At 39.3% G+C, this 16,169-nt stretch overlaps 1 gene segment (V, D, J or C); it reads right to left on the bottom strand.

Annotated features, from left to right (window-relative positions):
• Positions 1-6,158: 6,158 nt before the first annotated feature.
• Positions 6,159-15,260, bottom strand: LOC309385787 (Ig lambda-2 chain C region-like). The segment is given in 5 exons: positions 14,986-15,260; positions 10,071-10,400; positions 9,393-9,419; positions 8,219-8,325; positions 6,159-6,321 (listed from the first exon to the last, which is right to left on the bottom strand).
• Positions 15,261-16,169: the final 909 nt, after the last annotated feature.

Raw genomic sequence — 16,169 nt, 5'->3', positions numbered from 1 at the left:
AGAAATGCATATTGTTAATTAGCTTTCCAAGCTGATCACAGCCCTTAAGAGCATAGAGCAGTGATGGCGAACCTATGGCACGCGTGCCACAGGTGGCACACGGAGCCATTTGTCAGGGCACGCGAAGCGCTGCCCTGTCAGCTGGCCAGCGCACATGCGCGCGCTGGCCAGCTGAGTTCATCATTTTTAAAAGCCATTTTTCGCCCTCCCTAGGCTCCAGAGGCTTTATAGGAGCCTGGGGAGGGTGAAAAGAGCCTCCCCCACCCCCCGGAGGCCCTCCGAAGGCTTCAGGGACTGTCCGGAGGCTTCCCTAACGCCTTCGGAGAGCTCAAAACAACCCTCCAAGCAAACCGGAAGTGACTTCCGGTTTGCCCGGAGGGTCGTTTTAAGCATTCCGAAGGCCTCAGGGTCTGTCCGGAGGCTTCCCTGACGCCTTCGGAGCGCTCAAAACGACCCTCCGAGCAAACTGGAAGTCACTTCCGGTTTGCTCGGAGGGTCGTTTTAAGCACTCTGAAGGCATCAGGGAAGCCTCTGGACGGTCCCTGAAGCCTTCGGAATGCTTAAAACGACCCTCCGTGCAAACTGTGACTTCCGGTTTGCACGGAGTGTCATTTTAAACGTTCCGAAGGCTTCAAGGAAGCCTCCGGACGATCCCTGAAGCCTCAGGAGGGCCTCCAGGGGTGCGGGGAGGCTCTTTTCACCCTCCCCAGGCTCCTATAAAGCCTCTGGAGCCTGGGGAGGGTGAAAAAAGCATGTAAAATGGGGGTTGCGCCTTTTATGCACGCATGCGCACTGGGGGGGTCGCGCATTGCATTATGGGTGTGGCACGCCCGCACACGACCCCCCTGCGCTCCCCCCAGTTGTGGTACGCGAGCCAAAAAAGGTTCGCCATTGCTGGCATAGAGTATCACAAGTAGCTAAGCCTATCTGTGAGGTCCTTAGGGCTAAAATCACTTAGCAAATTTTCCATAAGCTTCCAAAAAAATCTATTTTCCATCACAATATCCAATACCATAAATTGAGAGTTCTTTCTTCTGTATCTAGATGCTCTTGATAAGCAATTTTATGGAGGAACTTGTGTTGCTGTAAGTACGTCGTCATTTTTATGCAGCAAACTAAAATAGGAATGAATGCATTTACATCCAACCAATACATTAAATGCAGCAGTGCTCAAAGTTTAACATACGAATCACTTGACAATTAGAATGGAATCAGGGGAAGCTTTGGGTGTCATTCATAAAGATGTATCTTCAGTTATAAAAAAAACACCTGTTCTTATAACTGACAAGTGGTGGTAAAAGACTGTCCAAGGAAACAGAAAATAATAATGGAGATAATGTGATATTAAGCTGTTACAGCAGAATAATAAGCACTCTGCTTCATGTTGTCTCAGTGACATCAATGTAATTTAGTTTCAGAATCTAACCCAAAGGTGAGACAGTGAGATCTACAGTATTTGAGTCCAATCCTTTATTTGCTTACACCTAATAGACAGAAACCTGCCAAGCTAAAGTATACCTGACCTGCTAGGTATATCCTGAGAGATTGTAGTGTATGGTTACCCTGAACCTCTTTGCCTGTCCCTCCTCCATCTTGGGACTGTACAGTTTCTTGATCCTGGTCTCCTTCTGAGAAACTTCTGTGTTGGCAAAATCCTCCCTGCTCTGCTTCTATAGGTGCACATTCCATCACACTTAAGATACGCTTCTCATTGGCTAGATCATGCCCAACATTTGCAGGGTGATGATGAAGCTTGTTATTTACATATGGAATAAATTCACATTCCAGCAGCAAAAAGGTTTGAAATATTTACTTCAGGTCGGTTACTTTTCTAACAGACATGGGTTAGCAAAGTAACCCATGTCGGTTACTTTATATTTCAGACAACCTCTTTGTTGCTGGAATGAATCTATGTGGATTATTGCCTCATTTTTCAGATATGGTCCCAGGTCCAGGATGGTCAACACTCAAATGTAACAAGACTTACAAAAACTTTTGCTTCATCTTTGTAGGAAAGTTGAAATGGGACAACCACATCCTGATTTTAAAAAAAAACGACAACACTGGGTAATTCCCTGCTATGTATTATCTGCTTTTAATTCATTTATTTTCTTGATGCAAAGTATTAGCAAAATCAACCGTACTACCATTTACCACTTAAAGGCAAATGTAGAGATTACATGATGAGGACACTACAGTCCCACAGTAAACCCCAAACAACAGGGAAGTCTTCGGAAGGACAGAGTAAGATGTAACTGAAACTTAGAGCATTTGAGGCCATGTTTTCTTTTCTTTTTTTAAATCAGCATAGGAGATAGCTCAACCCCTCCCCCCCAAAAAAAAACATTTAATTCTCTCCGTTTACCAAAGCACATCAGCATTAATGTCTAATCCCCACAAACTTTCGATTTGAAACATTCTGCCTTTGGCTGGTGCACCTGCAAGATCAATCAAAAGGTTTGAGGTGAAGCAAAAGATGGTGTGATAGCTCCAGGCAACAAAACCATTTGCAGAGGTGAGATATGTAGATATACGGCTATTTAAAACCAAAGCAGGAAGGATGACAGATCACTGAACCTCCATACTGTAATGGAACATGTAACCACTGCTCAAAACAAACTGTTATACATGGAAATATCAAGCCACATCCTGTTGTGCACTACAGGCTCTTCTTTCTCCTTTTCATACAGCAAGAATGACAAGCTGACTACCAGAGTAAAAGCATTTCGTATTGTAATACGAAAATAATTTACCCGGGGAAAATAAAGTACCATTCCTCTCCTGCCAGAACATAAAAGATGATTTACTGAGTTAGGGGTTTCTTTCCCATGTCAGTTGAGCTTATTGTAACGGCATCCATTTTAGCATCACCATCTAGCCTACAATTTCTTGTCCACCTATGCTTTTCAGAATGACCACCACACCTAAAGTGTCTCTCTTTTATATAAAACAAAAACCTAACTGATCACACACACACACACACACACACACACACACGCAACAGCAGCAGACATCACTTGGATTTCTCATTTTATATAATTATATTACAGTAAGGTAATGTAACATAAATAAATATGATGATATCATTGATGGGTGAGGAGGAGGAGGAGGAGGAGGAGGAGGAGGAGGAGGAGGAGGAGGAGGAGGAGGAGGAGGAGGAGGAGGAGGAAAAAAAAGGACCTGAGAAATCATGTTAGAAGCAAAACAACTCCAAAGCCATGTTGTTCAAAAAATATCTTCCTTGTCTCTTTGTTGATAAAATTATTCCTATATTGATATTTCACATACAAATATTTCATATTTATAGCAACAGGCATTGTGAGGGGTCAGAAGATACAAATTAGCCGCCCAAATTCTAGGAGGGTTGCAGAAGGCTATTGTAAAACTTTCACGTTACTAGGAAGTGTCTGTATGTGGTTCAATTTTTTCAGGTTTGAGGAGCCAGGGGTCTTGGGCACACTTAACCAGCACTCCAATGGCCCAAAACTGCAATGCTGAAATTTCACTATTTTGCCACCCAATACTAGCTATGTGGTCAGGATGCATTATATGAAACACATGCTTTTACCTACTTTATTATAAGGAAGTAAATGTTAGCTATATCAAGAGAAAGAGAAAGGTAACTTGAATGCAGTGGGAATGGGAGGGAGGGCAGAACTATATGTGACTTTGTTTAAAAACAAAGAAATAATACATTCAAGAAAAAATAGATGCTGAAAGAATGTGGATTGAATACAAAAATGAGTGATCCAGATGAAAGAAGAATATTGAGGTGCCTCAGTTTTAAGGACAGGTGAATTAGAACTGGATTGCACAGAGATCATGCCATTTATATGAATTTAAAAAAAAGGAAGAAGTATAGGGAATGGTGTTATTGCTATTTTCTTTTAATTTCCTTTTAATTACTATTTCTTACTCCATTTCTACAGATGCACAGTTCCTTTCTCAGAAAGAGTATGGGGTATATATGTACTTGTATATGCATGTATGTGTTTTGATCAAATATCAAATATAAGGTTCCTCCTGCTATTCCCTTGATCCCTTGAGATGTAGGTCAGTCGTGGTCCTCAGAGTTTTTGGAAAAGAGGAGGATCCTAACAGTGTGTGTGTGTGTGTGTGTGTGTGTGAGAGAGAGAGAGAGAGAGAGAGAGAGAGAGAGACAGACAGACAGACAGACAGACAGACAGACAGACAGACAGACAGACAGACAGACAGAGTGTCAGCATTCCAAATAGCATCCAAAATTAAATCAGAGTCCAAGGCAAAGTACTGCTCAAAGTTCCAATTTATTAAGAGAGCCATGTTGGCACATCTGGGAAAACCCGAATCTGAAGCTTCTCAGTTTTCCCCACCCAGGTTAAAGTTCATGATCTTGCCCCCACACCCACAAGTCCATCACATGGTCCACTGCCATGCTGGCACTTCCACCCATCCAGTTCCGGACAGGTGCAGAGGTGCCAAGACAAAGGATGATCTTGGCATTCTAGAAAGGAAATTTATTTTGGCTACATAGCATTTTACTCCATACTATCCCCACATAGAAACAGCATAGTAGAATAATAGAAAGTGTGGCAGGCCAAAGATCCAAAAGGAACATGGCTGCAGGCCTGACCCAGAGACAGAGAGAGATCAGATTGTTCCATTTCCAGAATTAATATCTTGCTCTAAGTGATAGCAATATCTCACTGCACGTAACTCACCATATACAGTATCACACTACAGTATGAACCAATCAAGATCAAAGGGATGTCTCCTCCTGCATGCTGTTTCATGTGCAGTTAAATATGAAGAAATCCTACTTGAGGTCTCCTCACTCCTAGCATTATGAACCAAATATGCCTAGCTCTTGAAACTTCCTAGGGAAAAGCACTCCAGAGCTGCCAGCTATTCCTGAGAATAGCTTCATACTTGGGTTGGTTGTTTGGGGAAGGATGTAACTCAACATTGGTACTAGTTAAACGAGATAGTCTTGAGCAGCAGTGAATTGCTGCCAGTTTTACTACCGGCAACCCCCGTGCATACTTGCTTCGCTCACGTGTGTGCGCTGTTCAATGTCAATTGTTCTTCACGCGTGCCTGTGACCTAAGGCTGAATTTCACTACCGGTTTGGCCGAACTAGGAGCAACCCACCTCTGATTTTGAGAGAGAAGGGAAAAAAAGAAGGTGAAGGAAAGAGAGAGAAAGACAAAGAAAGACACTTGCAACAGATATCAGACATGTTTACTTTTGTCAAAATATTGAAATGATGTTGCCCTGTTGCATTGCAAGGTGCACCTGTTTCATATCTATGTGCAACATCACCACACATGTACAAAAGAGGCAGTGCTTATAGAGATATGCTGCTGCTTATACCACAAGCTCCTTCCTGCAGACACCTCCAGCTACAACTACAATAGCTACAACAATGTTCATATACCTGATCACCTGAACTGCAGGAAAAAGATCTGGGTTACAAGATTTTATCTATATATAATTATAATTACAGACAGATTTCATGTTCATTCCCATCCAATTGCCTTTGGTTTTATAACACTTAAATGCCAAAATTTATTGAAAAGTATTAGGTAAGCGTTTCACTAAAAACTAGGGCATCTTTGATCAGTTAAAACAGGAAAACTCTTCAACATCCCCCTCCACTTGTAAAATGATATTTATCTTAGAAGAATTAGTTTGCAAGATTTGGTCATTTTAAATTTGATATCTCTGGATTTATGAATGAAACACATGAAACTCAGTCAAAATTTTCTGTGAGGAGTGATTTTACTAAAAAAAAACAGCTAAAGAAATGAAGATTACTGACATGGGCAAAACTCAACATTAAGCATTTTAAAGCCTATTAATTTCAGTTATGAGAATTTTAAAAGGTCAAGATGCCTCTATCTTTTTCACCTCAATCTCACCCCATCACATTCAGTAGAATTTGCATGCATCAGATTGTGTGACATCTCTATAATTCTATGGCACCTCCCTGGGGGAAATTAGTCTCATTGAATTCAATGGAGGCCATGCTCCGGGGTGACAGGTTCATATTCAGTGTAAAGCTGCAATTCTATGCATATTTCCTTCCAAGTAAACATGGTTTAAAAAAAAACACAGAGAGAGAGACACATGGAAATGCTATGAATGTTCCTGTAGAGATAGCAACAAGAACAATAAGATAAAGTTGGTAACAACCACATTTTTTATTTAAACAAAAAAGAATCAAAATGCCACTTTGGGCTTTTAAAGGCAAGAATCGTTCTTCTTCTCTCTCCAGCATTCATTCAACTCAGATATAATGTTCCCATGTAAAAAGCTTCTGTTGTATCAACAGCCGCAGGACTGAAAAAAGAAAACAAGGGCAACTAATTAATCCTGGATTAAATACCTTATCTTTTTTTTATTAGCGCCATGATATAAAATATATTGAGACTCTGGAAGGAGTGCAGAGAAGAGCAACAAAGATGATTTGGGGGTTGGGGGATAAAATATAGGAAGAAGAGTTGCAGGAATTGGATATCTCTAGTTTAATGAAAAGAAGAAGCAGGGGTGACATGATAGCAGAGTTCCAATATCTGAGGGGCTGCCACAAAGAAGAACACCTGAAGACTGGACAAGAAGCAATGGATGGAAACTAAGCAAGGAGAAGTCTGATTTAGTACTAAGAAGAAATTTTCTGACAGTTAGAACAATTAATCAGTGGAACAATTTGCCTCCAAAAATTGTGGGTGTTTTTAAGGAGAGATTGGATAATCGTTTGTCTGAAATGGTATAGGGTTTAAGCAGGGTGTTGAACTACAGTAGAAGACCTCCAAGATCCAATACCACCTAGTTACTCTGTTACTGTGTTATCTCTAGACACCAAAGCAACCATTAAAGGCCGAGGGGCACATTTCATACATTGACATATCTTTGTTTAAAGAGCCCAGATGCAGACTACAGAATTCCCATAGTGAAAGGGAAGATGTTGGAAGAAACTGGACAATCTGCCTTTTTGTTGTACAATGAGTCCTCTGCTCCAACTTCTAGCAGATCCTGGATAGTTTATTTCATACATTTGTTTAAGCTAGAACAGTGGTTCTCAACCTTCCTAATGCCGCGACCCTTTAATACAGTTCCTCATGTTGTGGTGACTCTCCCCCAACCCCAAAGAGATTGGTATCTCTATTCCTAAGACCATCGAAAATACATGTTTTCCGATGGACTTAGGAGACCCCTGTGAAAGGGTCGTTCGACCCCCAAAGGGGTCCCAACCCGCAGGTTGAGAACCACTGAGCTAGAAGAACTTTACTTTTTAATATCTGTTCTGAACATGGTTTATTATGATAGCATATATTTTGGATTTACTTTCCAGAGCTACTTATGCAATCTTGTGTATCAGTGATACACAAAGATACCTGTTAGAAATATGTTTTGCCTATAGGGGACCATATCAGAGTCTTGTGAAACCAATTGATTATGACTATCATAAATAACAGTTCATTTCAGAAATGCTAAGAGTAGGACCCTGATTATACTCCCTGCATCCAATGAAATGGACTGGGAGCCATAACATTTTAAGCAATAATAAATTGGATAGATTTGAAGAGCCAGTTTGATGTAGTGGCTAAGACATCAGGCTAGAAATGGGGAGATGACGAGGAGGCAAGGGCAAACCACTTCTGAAAATCTTTGCCATGAAAGGGACAGAACCACAGCCAAAGTTCTGAAGATGTCCAAAAGCCTGCCTAAGCAGACTGTCACTACGATGAATTAAATTTTCCCTCTTTGTCCTAGTCACCCAAGATTTGGATTCTTTATGGGTGCTATTGTCCAGATTGCCATGAGGGAATTGGATCATGTATCCATCGTCTTAAAGATTAGCCTAATTAAGGGCTTTTCTTCCCATCCCTTTCACCTAACTGTGTTAGAAGCTCACATTGCAGCTTCTGCCGTGTCCCCATGATTTGCCTTCATCTCCTCCCCAGCACAGATGAGTAAGGCAAACACTCCTCTTAACCTCCATCAAAGTCAGGTTGTCCTCCATAACCAGGGAGGAAAATCAAGGGACTGACAGTGATTGGGAACTCAGGCAGAATCGAGATTGGCAATCATGTTCTCGTGCTCAGTTGCAGAGAAAGAGTGTAGGGGTCTTTAAACAATGGACAGGGATATTGTTAAGGACAGGTTAACACATAACAATGCATTTTTCTCAGGAATTGGTTAAACCTGTATATGAAGAACAGACATGGCACATTACCTTTTTTCTTATTTTCAAATACATTATAAATGCCCCATACAAGGCACTCTTGAAAATGAGAAGACTATACACCAGTTTTCCAAGATTGGCTTGTCTGAGATATGATTCTAAATGTGAAGAAAAAAATAGGGAAAAATAACAATGTAAGAATAGTATAATATTATATATTTAATGGTGAAGCAAAACAATATAATCCTCTTTCTGTTGGACTGTTTTTCTCTTCCTCCCTTCTCCAGGATATTTCTTGATTACATGATTTCTAGAGGCAAACTATAACATATGCAGAAATATTTTGAGCTATGGCATCACATCTCTGCAATATATTTAAATGCTTAGTCATGGAATATTACCGTTTTTTGTTTTGTTTTTTGAAAATAAGAGAGAGAGAGAGAGAGAGACAGAGACAGAGACAGAGACAGAGACAGAGACAGAGACAGAGACAGAGAGACAGAAACAGAGACAGAGACAGAGACAGAGACAGAGAGAGAGACCCTTTGAGAAAAATATTCTGGGAGCAGAAGCTGCAGGGAAGGACAGCATCTTTTCTTCTCACTGTTTTTTTTTGAGGAGGGTGAATTGTTTTGATTTGCTTTTACTGAATTGACAGCCTGTCATCTCACTCTTGTCCCCATCTTTCCAAACTTCAACTCTATATTTTTCTTGTGCAAACCCACACCTGGAGCCAGGAAGAGGAAAAGTGATTGCATATCTGGTCTAATGGGCACTTTGCTTGCTTCCATTTTAAAATGTCAGAAAAGTTGCTTGTTTTTTTAAATACATTGTTTAAAAGAAATAAACCATTACCGTTGCTTCTCCTATGATCATCCCAAATAGTAGTAATTTGTACTCCATAATGGCCAAGACTCCAACTAAGTCAAAATAGCTTTTAAAAAACGTAGGCAAGTTGCTGTGTTTTAAGGTAGAGTTTTGTTTTTCCTGAAGGCAGGGAAACCCTCAGTGATACTGAAATCAAATCTACATACAACCCTCCCTTTTGGGTTAAATTTCACAGATATATTCAAATCATTTGCAAAAATTAAAGTTACTGTCAGGAACGTAACGTGTTGAATTGTGCCACACATAAGTCAAACCTCATTTACAATTAGGGATACTGGAGAAAGTTAAAGATTCAGTGTAAAATACATTTGGAATCAACAGACTGAACTTGACTTACCATTTGTGGGAGTCTGGCTGTCACATTCTAAAAACAGAAGGAGGAAAATTCTCATTAGCTATATTTCATCATCATCATCATCATCATCATTTCTACTACAACTAATAAATCCTATACAAAAAAGGGAGTAAACTTGTGCTCAAGATTAATAGAAATAAATGATTTCTAAAGTGTGTGTGTGTGTTCTATAAATTCTATCAATTTAATATTAATAGATACATTCTAAGATTTAAAGGCAATGTTTCTAAAGCAAGGCTCAAAAACTCACTCCTTAAAGACAGTGTTCTGGTTGGCATTAGACGCTATATTTTAAGAGATAATAAAAATGGAAAAATAGTAAAAGAATTTTGCTAGGTTCTGACATTTTGCCTGGGTCATGGCTGTATCAGAAACTCTTAGACACAGATCAGAAAATTATCAAATTTTGCAAATGGACAAATACAACAGAGAGAGAGAGAGAGAGAGTAATAATTGATTATGAGAGAATGAATCAGTACAAAAAAGGTTTAGTGTAAGCTATCACATTTGCTTAGCAATTGAACGTGAAAATGTTTTCTAATATTTGTAATTTTGTTCAGCAAAATATATTTTAAAATTCTCACAAGAGCAGCGTATGGACAATTCTAGCGAAGTGCAGAAAAGGTCCAGAAAGTAGAAATTGATCTTCCTTTCACCCACCTTCTCCAGTTATGGAAGCTTCGTAACTTGCGCTTTCAGAAGAATTGTAGAAATCGACTTTGCACTTGAAATGGTTTTTTGAATTCTGCCACTGGTTCCCAGTGATTCTTAAACGGCTGATCAGTGAATATTTTTTATTTTCATATTTGGGCTCCTCCGTCTTTATCCCCTCTGTTATAACATTGTTATTTAGGAACCATGTAAGAATGATGTGATCTGGATAGAAATCAGTGGCCAAACACACAATTGTAGCTTTCTGCTTTTCTTCCAATTCTCTTTTGGATGGAGAAAATATGGTCACAGTTGGGGGTGTGAGAATGTGTCCCTTTTCTGGAAGATAAAGCAACATATAATGAAAAAGATGGCAAGCCTCCTCAAGCTATGGTTGACCTACATATGTCAGCTTGCCAGTTGCATCATGAAGTAATATTGCTGGCTCCGTCTTATTTAAGCACAGGCCGTTTCAGCTGAATGAGTTCATTCAGATGCCAGTCATTAAATGCTCAGAATCATGGAAGAGAGGCTAAATACCATGCATGCACCTACACATCAATCTTGCAGGGATGGCATGAGTTCTGTGGAGAATCAACAGAAAAGTGAGATGGGGAGGAATTCAGATATTGCCTCCTTTTAACCTGCAGCCCCAACCACACAAGCATTACTCAAGCCTTGGTATTCAAATCTATACTCAGGGAATGGTAGAACTTCATGTTTGCTTGCTTGCTCTGTTTGTTTCTTTATTCATCTATTTTTTAATTTTGAGCCAGTGTTGACTCCTGGCAATTATCTGAACAAGTCCCTGCTTGGCAAGTTTTCAGAGATAGTGTGTCATTGGCTCCTTCCCAGGGCTGAAAGAGAATGGCTGGCCCATGGTTATCCAGCTGGCTTCATGCCTAAGCCAGGACTAGAATTCAGGGTATCCCACTTTCTAACCTGTTGTCTTAACTATTACAGCAGACCTGCCCTTCTCTGAGTTTGTATGCCACCCTTGAAAATGGGGTTTTCCCACAGAGACAGGAATGGGCTTAGTTTTTATAGTTAAGGCAGTTCAATTTGTGGAAGTATCCACAATATCTGTCTATCAAGATTCTCATTCATCCAGGGCATGGTTGTCCCAAAGATGTGTTCTCAAAAGATGACTGTACATTCTTGCTTTTACTTGAAGATGTTTTGCTTCTCATTGAAGAAGCTTCTTCAGTTCTGACTGAATGATGGAGAACTGCCTTGGAGGTTTATCTTTAAGAGGCCATCTATCTTAAGATTGAACAGCCCTCTCTCAACAGAGGGGGGGGAGAGATGGCACCACCTAACTCGTGTTTACAACACAGTCCTTCCAACAGTTCCAAGAAGGCTCTACACCCATTTGCACTATTCAGGTGACCCTGAGGACACAGATGAAGCTCCAAGTGGCCTCAACGACTCTCAGAAAGAGATGACTGGAAGGAATATAAATCCTTTCATTCCCTACTATTAAGTCAGAACTGAAGAAGCTTCTTGGATGAGAAGTGAAACATCTTCAAGAAAAAACAAAGTCCAGTTGTCTTTTGAAAAAGCACCTTTGGTATATCTACACTATCCAGCCCACATTATTAAATAACATCTGTTTTTAGGACCTGAGAATGCAGGTTCATATAATCAAGGACTGGTTCCCTTGCCCTATATGCCTTTGTGGCATAATATATATTGAGTATGGAAGGATCTAGAGTTTGTAATCTAGAGGGTACAGGTTTCTCCTTACAAAGGGAATATAATTTTGACAGGGAATAGTAGCAGTGAATCTACAGGTAGACAAACCATTGTTGGACACATGAAATCAATCATTACAGGCTGGTTACTAATTTTCCCTTACAAGATAAGATGCCCAGCTGAGTAAGAGTTAACGAAAAGGCAAATGCAATTTTAAGCTGCCTCAACAAAAAAAAATTCATTCCAAGTCACAGGAAATAATAACTAAACTTTATTCTGCTTTGGTCAGACCTTGCCTTAACTATTACACGCAGTTCTTGGCACTGCACTACAGACTATCTGAAAACAGTCTCTGAGAATATCAATAAGAATGACCAGGAGGTTTGAAAGTCTTCTGAATCGACACTGAAAAACTTTGAGAAATGCAAAAGAAATTGACACCCATCATTAAAAAATAAACCCTTTTTTTGCTGCTGTCTTTCTATATTATAATCCCTTTAGCATTATCCAGGTATTCAGAGAACAGCATACTATATTTCAGGAGTGGACTACAAGCCTCAAATCCAAGGTTATCATATGGAGTAAAAAAAGTCATATTGTCCTTCCTTATGAATCATTGCTACTGTAGGATAACTACAATTGCATACTGGCCCTTGAAATTTACCCCGTACAAGTTTCTTATGCCTTTAATTTTATCCTTACCTAGAACAGTAAGCCTGGTTCCTTGACCAAAGTGCAGCTTCTCATTGATACACAATGTGTTTTCCATGTATTATAACAAACATCTCACTCAAAAAGCTTTGTGGTTTTATTAGATAAGGTAAAGTAAAGGTAAAGGTTCCCCTCACACATATGTGCTAGCTATTCCTGACTCTAGGGCATTGCCAATCTCTGTTTCAAAGCCAAAGAGCCAGCGCTGTCCGAAGACATCTCCGTGGTCATGTGGCCAGCATGACTAGACACCGAAGGTGCACGGAACACTCTTACCTTCCCATCAAAGGTGGTTCCTATTTTTCTACTTGCATTTTTACTTGCTTTCGTACTGCTAGGTTGGCAGAAGCTGGGACAAATAATGGGAGCTCACTCCGTTACGTGGCGCTAGGGATTCGAACCACCAAACTGCTGACCTTTCTGAACAACAAGCTCAGTGTCCTAGCCACTGAGCCACTGCATCCCTCGTGATTGTGTTAGAATGGTTCTATTCTCTGACCCAAACCCTGATTTGCAATAATGTTATTATTTTAAGATAAATTGATTCACCTCTTCACTGGGCACATTGGCTGGAACGAAGAGAAACCAAGGTCCAAAACATCTGGAAGAAACCAGATGTTAGCCCTACACCATATTATCTTGATGGATGTGCTAAATAATTACTTCAGATCTCCTTTATTCCCATAAATCTTACCTAGTACTGTCAATCGAGTACCTTGTCCAAAATAGAGCTTGCCAGAGGCACACAACATGTCTGTCCTATAAATGAAACCTTTAGGAACAGCTATGTTGAAGAAATGTCTCCTGTTTATTAACTATCCAATCTGTTCCTGGACATCTCCTTGAGTCTAAAAGAAACATTCAAAGCTGAATATTGAAATGAATCCTCTGATATTATCTTGATGTGTTTATGTTGGAAGTTATGCTTGCTCTTTCCTTGGGACTCTATTGTTATTTATAAATTTTATATAGCACTGATAGATTTTGAATATTAGAGTTTATCAATGAACATTTATTTTTTGTTGTTAACAGTTGTAGGCATCTGAACCATGAGCATGCAGGTTATAAATTCAATTGTTGAATAAACTAACACTTAGCCAATTGTGTGCTTTTATTGCCTTTAATATTATAATTATAAGTACCCCACAGTACCAATTACCCTGTATTAGATCATCCTTTCAGCTGCTCACATTTTCTATTGTCCAATTTGTATGACTAAAAGAAAAATAATAAGCCATAGATCTACACAATCATAAAAACAGCACTGCAGAAAGAAAGAAAGAAAGAAAGAAAGAAAGAAAGAAAGAAAGAAAGAAAGAAAGAAAGAAAGAAAGAAAGAAAGAAAGAAGAAAGAAAGAGTCCATGATGCTTGGTATTGAATTATTATATATTTCATATAGCCAAGGAAGATGGTATGGAAGAGATTTCTAGGCTCTTCTGTGTCACCTAATCACATCACCTAAACCTTATTATAGTCCATGGTGACATTCTTAGCATACAAAGTATTGATCTGTATTTCACAAAGAGAATCCTTCATATAAGGAGTTCAAAGGCATACATATGTTATTCTCAAGTAAGAATCCCTGTAAGGCAGGCTGACGTGAAATACTGTAATCTATCAATGAATCAAAGTCACATTTCTTAAGTCCACTGCATAACCCACCATACTGTCCCCCTCCTTAATTTTCACATAGTAGTTGCTTCCTAAGAGCCTAGTTTCCATAGCAAAGAATTATTGAATCCATGTAAGACCTCACAGCATATAACTTACCTAATACAGATACTCGAGTTCCTGGGCCAAAGTTCAGTGGAGAATTAAGGCACAGCATGAAATCCTATTACTAAAAAAAGATGCTTCAGCTCAGAGAAAACATCACCCATGCACACTAGTAGGAACTTTTTCTCTAGTTACATCCTGGGGAGAAAACATCTTTCGGCTAAATTGAACTCTGATCCAGTTCTTACACGTTTTGATTGTGTACATGTTGTATTTATATCCTTCTGTTCTTTGAAAGGTCCAAGATATTGGGAGAGCTGAACTGAGAAATTAAATGGGGGAATTTTGTACTTAAGAATGGCATATCCAGGTCAAAGCATTCCACCATTCCTAGTGATCTTCATAGAAACAGTATGATTTTATGTAATGAGCAACAGGAAAGCATGGAGGTCATCAGGGCCATTTTTTCAAAAGATCTTATGGCAGTGATTAGAGCTATCCTTGACTAATGAGCTGACAGAGATGAGCAGGAAGGCTTCTGAAAAAAAAATCCACATGCTGTTCATATTCGTCTTTGGCTGTCCATGTTGAACCATTGGTTTATTAAAGTTGACACATTTACAACTGCTCTTCTCTCTCTCTCCTTTTGTTTCCCCCCAATCTTTAAGAACTTTGCTTTTTGATCTCTGCCAATATTAGCATGTACAACCTATGCTATTTCAGGTTCTTTTACTATAGGAATACAGAGCCATGTTTTTTTCAGTACGTTTCTATCAGTTTCCATCAGATACCTTTCCTTACCCCAAGCTTTCAGCATGGTCCCTTCTCCAAAGTAGGTCTGCTCAGTATTGCACAGCTGGCAAGGTCATGAAATAAATTCCCCTCTGGGTTATCCATAAGGAAGCTGATAGGTTTTTCGTCATCCTATTCTGTCGGTTTTAATTAGAAAGCTGTTCCATCAAATTTGGTTCCCTCTGCCTCTAGTTCATAGTTTTTCCAGTGCTGGTAAAGCATGAGAAGGACTAAGGCTTGCTGCTAGAAGGCAGAAACGTTTGTTTCCTCTTGATTTGTCACAGCTATTTAGTTAAGGAGCGCATTGTCATCCAAGGCCATCTGTTTCCTAAGAATCTCTTTCTTGCTTTGAGGCTGAAAGCCAACAAAGCAGAAGTCACAACTGTCATCTGTATGAGCATAAATTTGCCCTTATGTAAAAACTGAAATTATGAGGGGGGGGATGTTTGATTCATAGATGTGTTTGACCATCACTTGTTGACTACAACATCCAATGTGACTTCTGTGTATGGCCAGGGGTGGGGGGGTATGTGTCATAGCAAGACAGAAACAGGGAATGGACCCAAACAGAGTATGGAATGAACTATACCCAATTTATAGAATTTTCTTAACACATCATAAATTTTCAGGCTAAACTAGATGTGGCAGCAGTGAATCTATCAACTGACTGATCACTGCAAAACAAGGGCCAATGCGGGGAAAATCTTAGATGCAACATGAAAAGTAGGAATCAAATTCTTCCTTTACACAAATTTTTTTGATATACCTATCAATATTTTTTCTTAATCCATTGTTTTCTCTAGTGGTTAGGACTTCATAAATGGAAATGACTTCTTTAGGGGAAGAATAAAACACAAGTAAGAAATAATTCAACCCCAACTTTCATCTCTCCTAAGCTTTCAATGTCTTCTGTCTCTCTTTTATAGAAGGTTGGTATAATTTGTGATGGAGTCGCCCCTAATTATATCTAATATTCCGTAAACAATTGCCAAGAGACCTATTGATAAATATGAAGAGACAGATGTTGGCAATCAATTCCAACAGAGAACAGAAAATGTTAATGTTTTAATCAGTTGATTTTTATAGCTTTAATATGATTTATATTCTTTTAATTTTTGATTGGGGGCTGCCCAGAGTTGGCTGAAAGATGGGTGGCTATGTAAATGTTTTCAATCAATAAAATAAATTAATAA

This window comes from Natrix helvetica (assembly GCF_964273705.1).
Source record: "Natrix helvetica genome assembly, chromosome: 2".
NCBI classification, from domain to species: Eukaryota; Metazoa; Chordata; class Lepidosauria; order Squamata; family Natricidae; genus Natrix; species Natrix helvetica.
This window is presented reverse-complemented; position numbering and strand designations above follow the sequence as displayed.